This window comes from Astatotilapia calliptera, chromosome 6, assembly GCF_900246225.1.
Source record: "Astatotilapia calliptera chromosome 6, fAstCal1.2, whole genome shotgun sequence".
NCBI classification, from domain to species: domain Eukaryota; kingdom Metazoa; phylum Chordata; class Actinopteri; order Cichliformes; family Cichlidae; genus Astatotilapia; species Astatotilapia calliptera.
In genome coordinates this window covers 41,160,386-41,169,619 of record NC_039307.1, presented here as the reverse complement: position 1 = coordinate 41,169,619, position 9,234 = coordinate 41,160,386, and positions in this window count along the sequence as shown.

Genomic DNA, 9,234 nt, shown 5'->3' with positions numbered 1-9,234 from the left:
GTTTACATTTATTTATATAGCGAGTTTAAGGATTTAAAAAATAAAAGTAAAAATAAAACAGTCACAAAGTGGTTTACAGAGGAAAAGCAGCTTGTGTAAAGTTAACCATGACACACATGTGCCCAGGCACTGAGACAGTGTTTAAACCTGTTTAAGATGTGAGGAGTGGGTGGTTTGCTGCTCCACAGTTTTGGAGCTTTAGTAGATTAAAGTATATGATATCTAAAGATGGACACTCACATCCAATCTGGTCTGAAGGATGAACATCGTGAGGTTCCACAGTCAAAGTCTACAAAACTCACATAGACCAAGAACACCAAGAACACTAAACTTTAAGCAGTATGCTTGACAGAGCTTTGTATGTGTTCTGTCTGTAGCTGCCCATATTCACTATGTTTTCCACTTGTCTGTACCCTATCTCCATCGTCTGAACTGTAATGCACACTGTCAGTCACTGGACACCACATATACATGAATAACAGAGAACAAAGAACCATCCAATACACTTTTTATCACATTAAATGCTTACATTAGAACACCCTTTCACACACTCTTTATCCCACAACATTCAGAACTTGTTCCAAATGTCACCAAATCATCATGTTCAGCACGACGGCAGTAAGGACTAATGTGAAATATCAGAGCATCACAGTCGCAGGTGTCAGAGTGTGGAACGACTGTGTAGATGAAGTGAAAAGAACATCAATACACATCTGTTTAAAAACATTGCATCCATATGGGAAATGCTGTTCTCAGTGATCGAGGTGTCTCACTGTATTTTAAGATCGAGGTCCAACATCTCTAAAGTTAGAAATATCTTGTCTTAGAGTGACGCTGAAAAACTAGTTCATGCATTTATTACTTCCAGGCTGGACGACTGTAATTCATTATTATCAGGAAGTCCTAAAAACTCCCTGAAAAGCCTTCAGCTAATCCAAAATGCTGCAGCAAGAGTACTGACAGGGACTAGAAAGAGAGAGCAGATTTCTCCTGTATTGGCTTCCTGTTAAATCCAGAATTCAAAATCCTGCTCCTCACATACAAGGTCTTAAATAATCAGGCCCCATCTTATCTTAATGACCTTGTAGTACCATATCACCCTATTAGAGCACTTCGCTCTTCAATATTAATACTATACAAAGAATAAAACTACTTCTACTAAATGTAAAACTGGAATCCGATTTTCTCAAAGTTCTGCTTCTTTGGGATGCAGAACTGTACTGGGATCCCCACGTTGGTAAGAATACATCACATGAACAAAGGAGTGAATGTTGGCAGCGTAGTGAAGCAGAAAACGTTGTTGTAAGACTATTTTATTAACCTGCCTATCAATCTGTTTTCCCTCTTCATGCCTTTTCCTCTTTTTCCTTCCCTCTTCTCCTTCTTCTCACCACCATCTGTTTCTTGTCCTGCAGCATTCCTGTTCTTCCCAAGAGGATTCTGACATGTGGTTTTAATGAACTAACACGCAGTTACTTTTATCTTTCCCTATCTCATTGTGTTCTCTGTTCCCCAATGCATGAGAGCCTTTCCAAACAAACAGCACATACACACACATACGTATGTGGGTCTGTGCATAGCCTTTTTCTTTTTTAATCTGCTTTATCGTCCGGTTGGGTATGTTTTTATTTTTTTAGCCGCACTTGGTTTATGTTTTTAGTGGGATTAAGAATAAATCTGACTTTGAGTTCTGACCAGAACAGAGCTGATTTTTTTGTTTGTTTGTTTTTCTGGCAGAAAAGAGAAATCGGGAAGAATAAATCCCAGAACAGCAAAAGTACTCTAACAACTGAACGTTTGGCAACATCATAGCGTGTTCCTATTGTTCTCCATTTGGCCTCCAGATTGTGCCCCATGTCTTGTAGACAGACTCCACTTTGTGATTAGTAGACTTTACAAATTTGGCAATTAGTGACTCATCATAGTTCTGATCTTCATATAAGCATAAGACAGCATGCAGATGTCTCTGTGTAGCATACTGAGTACCAGGTAAGTGTGCAGGTTAAAGACTTTGTCTGCAAATGAAGTGGTCTCCTGTTTACTCCTGTGTATCCGAGGATTTCCTTTTCACAGTGGGAGAGTTTCTTTTTAATGTTTTGTAAAGATTTCAGGTGCATGTGTTTGTAACAGTTCATCATATTTATGTTAACCTGAATCATACTGTTACACTGGTTTTATTGTTTCATATTTGAGAAGCGCTTTACGCTACATCCAGTCATCCACCAATTCTTACACTGGTGTGATGTTTAGGTTAGTCTACCAGTAGCACTTAGTGAAGCTCTTAGTCTCATTGTTATTTCTGAACTGTTTGAGAACTGATTCTCACCTGCCTGTGTCCACATTTGTGTGGATATACTGTCCATACTGCAGTTTGATATACTGTTTCCTGTCTTGCAGTGACATGGCTTCTGAGGGAGCAAGGTTACGTCGCCTCTTTGCCTGGTTTGACCCTGAGAGTGTTGCGGTGAGATTTAGACACAACTAAGCTGCTTGGCTGAAGCTCACTTGTAACTTCATATATATTATTCAGTGGTTGTCTTTTGCGCAGGTGCTCACCATCCTGTTGGGGCTGTTCCAGGTGCTGTTCTCTGCCCCGTTTGCTTACATTGACCAAAGTCTTCCAAAACTCTTCATACTGCCACTAGTCTTAGGAATTGTGGTATGTACTTCATGATTCCTCCACCAATTTGCAGCCATAACGTAACATTCACACACATTCACACTCTGATGGACGCTTCAGAGAACAACTTTGGGTTAGCATCTTGCCCAGGATCTTGACACTCAGACTGGAGGAGCCAAGCATTGAACCACCAACCTTCCAATGTGTAGATGTCCTGCTCTAGGGCCTACGTTCAGAACCTGAGAGCAAGGCTACACCCATATGGGAGATTGTCCCGGGAAAATTTGCTTCAGGCCCAGGAACGTCAGCAGAGCTTGCACAACAGAGGGGCTAGGCTCAGACAGTTTTTGATTGTATTGCTTCTTTCTTCTAGCTCAAGGATCCTTGCTAAGTGGCAAGGACCCTTTGTGGTCACATGGCGATTGGGTGATCTTGACTAATAAGTAGTGCGATCGGACAGGGACATGCAGATATACCACTAAGTCGAAGCGTATAGAGAGGCTGGACAACCCTTCTCACTCCCAAAGCGTAACATTTTACGCTAGGTGACAAATCGTCACCATATTACGTTTTCGGCTACCCACCACGTTCCTAAATGACGACCTCGGAAAAAAGAGGACATATGAGAACCGTCTGGACTGAATCTACACATGTTCGCTCTTTTTCTTCAAATCGCTTAGAAACACGCTATTTAACATCATTAAAGTCCTGGATAAGATCAGGAATAAGGTTATGGTCAGGGCTAGGGATAAGGTTAGGTTTAGGGCTGAAATACAGGGCTGGAACGTCTACTACCGCGGGAGCGTCATTGCACTGGATTCCAGCCATAACCCGCCGCGTACCATAAGAACGCCGAAGGTCTCCTTTCGCGTTCCTCAGGAACGCCGCGGGACGTGACAAAACGTCGACATGTTACGCCTTGGGAGTGAGAACGCTCTGGGCTGGAACAGCTTCTCAGATGAGACTGGTGAAGGAAAGATGAGTCGTCAGAGGTGCCAGATTCGACCATTCCTGTCTTGCTCCATTGTGATGACCATCTCACACAGGCCCACATAGCAGATGTTGCTGTACTGCAACAGCACTTTGCAGATGTGTTCTCCCCCTGCCTGGTTGTACTACACTCATAGAGCACTGTTGAAATGTGCTCTGGCGTGGTGGTGCAGTCACGCACCTATTGGTTACCTGAACATGTAAGACAAATTTATCAGAAGGAGGTGGCGTCTATGCTGGAGGTGGGAGTGATAGAGCCCTGCAGTTCCTGGTGTTGCTCCATAGTACTTGTGGTGAGGAGAAATGGGTCTTTATGGCTCTGTGTGGGATACCACAAGCTGTCAGGTTGATGTTTATTCCAAGCCCCAGTTTGACAAGCTACTGGTCCAGTTAGGCACTGCTTGTTTTTTCACAACGCTGGATTTGACCATGGGCTACTGTGTCCGGGAGTCCCTGAGGCAGGAGGGCTCATAGCCAACCCAAAAAGAAGTGAGCACATTGATGGAGGGCGGCACACTATCTGGGGCATCACCTGGGAGGCAGGCAGGTGCGCCTGCAGACAGACAAAACTACAGCCATCGTCCCAGAACCAAAAAAGAGGTGAAGCAGTTTTTGGGTCTGACTGGCAACTGCTGCTAGTTCATGCTTAGTTTCGTGGTGCAGACCAGCAACCTATCTGATCTCACTCACAAAGATGCCACACACCCAGGTCAGTGGATGTGTAGCCGCTAAGGCTGGTAGGCCTGCTGTTGACTACACCCGTCGCCTCCCCCTCTAACTCTTCTTGCTGTTGGGACTGCAATATAAATATCAGGATAAAACAAGTATGATCAAAACAACATAAACCATAAAATAAACACAAATTTCCACTTTGTGACAGATCCCACACATTTATATAGCGCTTTTCAGGGCCCTCAAAGCGCTTTACAATACCACTATTCATTCACTCTCACATTCACACACTGGTGGAGGCTACAGGTGTAGCCACAGCTGCCCTGGGGCAGACTGACAGAAGCGAGGCTGCCATATCGCGCCATCGGCCCCTCTGGCCAGTTTTAATCTGTAGATGGATGCCTCAAACAGAAGCCTGGGGGCCGTTTTGGGTCGACAGCCCTGTTGTCTACATTAGCCCAAAACTGTCTGTGAGAGAGGCCAGAGAAGGAGGACTGAGTTCACCTCGACTGAAAAGACACCGCAGTATAAAATCATAATTATTACTGTGGTTGTTGTCATTGTGGCTAATAGGAATAAATGGACTCTCACTTTTGTTGTGGAAGTTTTCCATTCAAATAAAGGCTGCAGACGAGCGGTGAGCGGTAGCTAACGTTCTTTAATCAAAACACAAAGAACAGACAACCAAGCTTGATGAAGTCCCTGCATGACCGCGGGACAGACGGTCAGCAGAGTCTCCCTGAGCCCAGCATGGCTCTCAGTTAAATACCTTCTCCAGGAACAAAAGGCAGTACACAGCTGTTTCACACTCCCTTGCTGCCTCCCAGAGTCCTCGAAGACACAAAAGACTCTTCCTGAGGAGTTGTCTGCTTCCCCCAACTTCCTTACTCCACCCCCACCATTTGTCTTACTGTATGAGTGTGAGACATGTTAAAATCCAGTGGCACCAAGGCATCATACAATAAAATAATGTGATTAATACATAAGTAAAAGAAATTCCCATACAGCCTCCACACACTGTGTGCATCGGGTCCTTGCCATAATGTAACTGACTTCATTATGGCAAGAATCAGATTGTTGCACTTTTGGGGGAGCATCAGAATCAGAATCAGAATCAGAAAGGGTTTTATTGCCAAATGTTGAGCGGGTTTACAACATTAGGAAATTGCTGCGGTGCTTCAGTGCAAACATACTGTTATAAATACTGTTATGAATTAAGCTTAAATAGACATGAAAATAAAAATGAGAATAAGAATTAAAAGAGATGAGACTGAACATCTTTTAATCTCAAATGATTGATTTAGTCCCTCACATTAGACCAGTTCTGCTACTAACTGGAAAGTAGGTGCTTTGATTTCTCGTGGCTCCAGCCTGCAGACTAAATTGTCTTTTGGCCTGCAGCCTGATGGGAACAAACAGAGTGTACAAAGTGTCCTTTGGAGTGGGTGTATGTTGTATATGAAGCACTTGGGTAGAAAAAAGTACTTGAATGAGGCATGTTGTATAAAGTGCTTTAAGTGATCAAGTGCAGTAGAAAAGAGCTAAAAAGTTGCCCATTGCCTGCATATACACACAGTACGCATGTTGTTTTTGTTCAGGGAAGGCCTTGTGTGAATCCTGTCCTACATGTTGGAGTACATGTAGGACATGGTGCATCATAAGAGTTCATACAGTAAAGGAGGCCACAAACTGTAGAACAACTGGAATCTCTCATCGTTCAAAATGGAAAAGCTTTTGATTTTAAAATATTTTTGTAAGTTGAATTAAACCATGTGCTGTGTGTACCCCCCGCCCCAACAAATGAAAGAATTCCTTAGTTCGAGGATTTTGTTCTACTCTTTCATATTTGACTTGTACACTGTTTGATTTGTGCGCTCCTGCTTGCTATCATTTATCATTGAAGCAACATTAACCTTCCAGTTATATTTCTTGTGTGTCTTGCAGGTTATGGCAGGGGGGTCCTTGACAATGGCCAATGAAAAGAACCCTAGCAGACTACTAGTGAGTTGGCATGAAATGCTAATGTGAAGGTCAGATTGAAAAAAAAGGGAACAAAAAAACCAAACTCAAAAACTAAAATATCACATTAGACGGGTTTTCTAACAGCAAATACACTGCTGTGTGTGTGTGTGTGTGTGTGTGTGTGTGTGTGTGTGTGTGTGTGTGTGTGTGTGTGTGTGTGTGTGTGTGTGTGTGTGTGAGAGAGAGAGAATCCTTGGCATAACTGGGATTGAGCACTCTTGTTTTTGCGACGTAGCCTGAAAGTAACGGCAAGCATCGAACTAAAGAAGCAGCTGAGACAATAGTCATCGATGTCTGTCGGTCTAGACCAGGGGTGAGCAATTCCAGGCCTCGGGGGCCACAGTCCTGAGGTTTTAGATCTCACCCTTGGTCAACACACCTGAATCACATGATTAGTTCATTACCAGGCCTCTGGAGAACTTGAAGACATGTTGAAGAAGTCATTTTGCCATTTAAATCAGCTGTTTTGGATCAAGGACACAACCTGCAGGACACCGGCCCTCGAGGCCTGGAGTTCCCCACACCTTGTCTAAAAGTGTTACAAAGACATTTGTAATGCTTTGGGACTCCAGTAAACAACAGTGAGAGCAAAATTGCTCCAAGAAGCCAGAACATCATCTACAGACCTGCAGGCCTCACCTGCCTCAGTTATAAGACTGGGCAAAAATGCATGGGCATAGGCTTAGGAGGAACCCAATGCTGACCAAGAAGAACACAAAGGCACTCAGGTTTCCCAAAAACATCCTGATGATGCCCATTCGATGAGGAAAAAGCTAAAGTGTTTTAGTCCTGTTGCATGTGGTGTAAAATCATTACATTTCAAAAACACAGTTTTTAAAGTAATGATACTCAGGTTTGTGTAATCTTAAAATTAGTTTGTTCTGAAACATGTAGAGTAAGTATAAGAAACATGCCAAAAGACTAAGACTGCTATCATGTCTCACAGTGTCCCAATACCTGATTACATTCCTGATAAAATGAGCATTTTTTGTATTACATAATCTCGCATGATTAATAAAATCACTGTCTCCTCTGCAGCTTCAAGGTTGTGTCTGCAGCAATGTGGTTGGTCTGTTGGGGACGTTGCTTGCTTTCGGCCTGTATTACTACACCCTCCACACATCACCCAGAGAAGTCACATGCTCGGATGACTACTACTCGAGGGGTTGCCTCCCACAACTACTGGCAGTCAGTGTCATCAGTTATGTTTTGGTTTTTCCCCTTTCACTTATTTTGACACATTGATCTCTTTTCATTTTCCCCCTTTCTAATCCTAAAAGTCCTGTGGATTGTAGTACAGCCTGTCTCTCTTGTGCTCTGCAGGACTACTCCTGGAGTGTGACGCTGCTGCTGCTGCTCTTTGACACCGGTGCTGTGGTCATGCACTGTCTCCTCTCTATCGCCGCCTTCAAAACACTGAAGACAAACTGAGACACACAAACCAAAACCACTGTAGTAGTCATTCTACTTTGGTGTCCTGAGCTTGATTCCTGGTGTAAGAAAACTTAATGGAATCTGACTTTTCCTTTACTGACAAGTCAGAATATCTACTGATCCCACCCTCTGTACAAACAACTACTTTCACTATATCTTATGTTTTGTAACCACTGTATAACAAAGACCCTCATTAATAAATGTGATTACTGGTTGTCACTGTATTATGTGGTCTTCATAGGTTGACCTCTTTGTGAATGGTAGCTTGGTTGTACTAAAGTTACCATCTAATTTTCTGTTGAGCTCCTGGTGATGGGGAGGCCTAGCATTGCACACACTGTTCCCTTTTCCCAGCTTCCAGTCTGCTTTCAGTAGACAGATGGCCTCACTGTTAGTCTTCAAACTTTTGTTGATAAAACCTTTAGTCAGGGCTGAATCATGTGACCCTAACCCATACATCAGTTATGCTGTTACATATTTTCATTTTCAATATCTTTCCTGACTTATATTAAATAGTTATCACATTTTTTTCTAAACCCCGGGTCTCTGTGGCTTTTAAACCCCAAAACACGCTGCGCCAAAAACTGGTCCACCCCAAGGATCGGGTCCCCCGACACAAACAGAGTAACATAGTGTACGCTGTTAAGTGCAGGAGGATTGCCAGGATTTATACATCGGGGAAACCAAACGACCTCTGGCGAAGCGGATGGCACAACACAGAAGAGCCGCCTCGTCAGGCCAGGACTCTGCAGTCTACTTACACCTACAGGCCAGTGGACACTCTTTCAATGATGAGGATGTATCAGGGCGGAGTCAAGGAGGCCATTTATGTGAAAAGGGAAAGACCATCTCTGAATGGAGGAGGGGCCTAAGGGTACATCTGTCACCATCTCCTCCTCCTCCATCCCAGACACCACAGATCTGCTCCAGTTCACCTACCGACCCAACAGATCCACCGAGGATGCCATCGCCCACGTCCTGCACACCACCCTCAGCCACGTGGACAAGAAACAGGGTAACTATGTGCGAATGCTGTTTGTTGATTACAGTTCAGCATTTAACACAATAGTGCCCTGCAGACTGTTCACAAAGCTGAGGGATCTGGGACTTAACAGCCATCTGTGTGCATGGGTGTTGGACTTCCTCACTGGCAGAACTCAGGTGGTGAGGGTGGGCAGGTGCTTCTCCAACAGCATCACCATCAACACAGGAGCACCTCAGGGATGTGTCCTCTCGCCACTGCTCTACTCCCTCTACACTTCAGACTGTGTGGCCACCCACGGCTCCAACACCATTGTGAAGTTTGCTGACGACACAGTGGTGTTGGGTGCCATCTCCAACAACGATGAGGCGGCCTACATGGATGAAGTGAAGAATCTGGCATCGTGGTGCCAGGACAACCACCTCCAGCTGAACGTCAGCAAGACCAAGGAGCTGGTGGTGGACTTCAGAAGGGGTCAGCACAGAGACTACAAGCCCATTATCATCAATGGAGC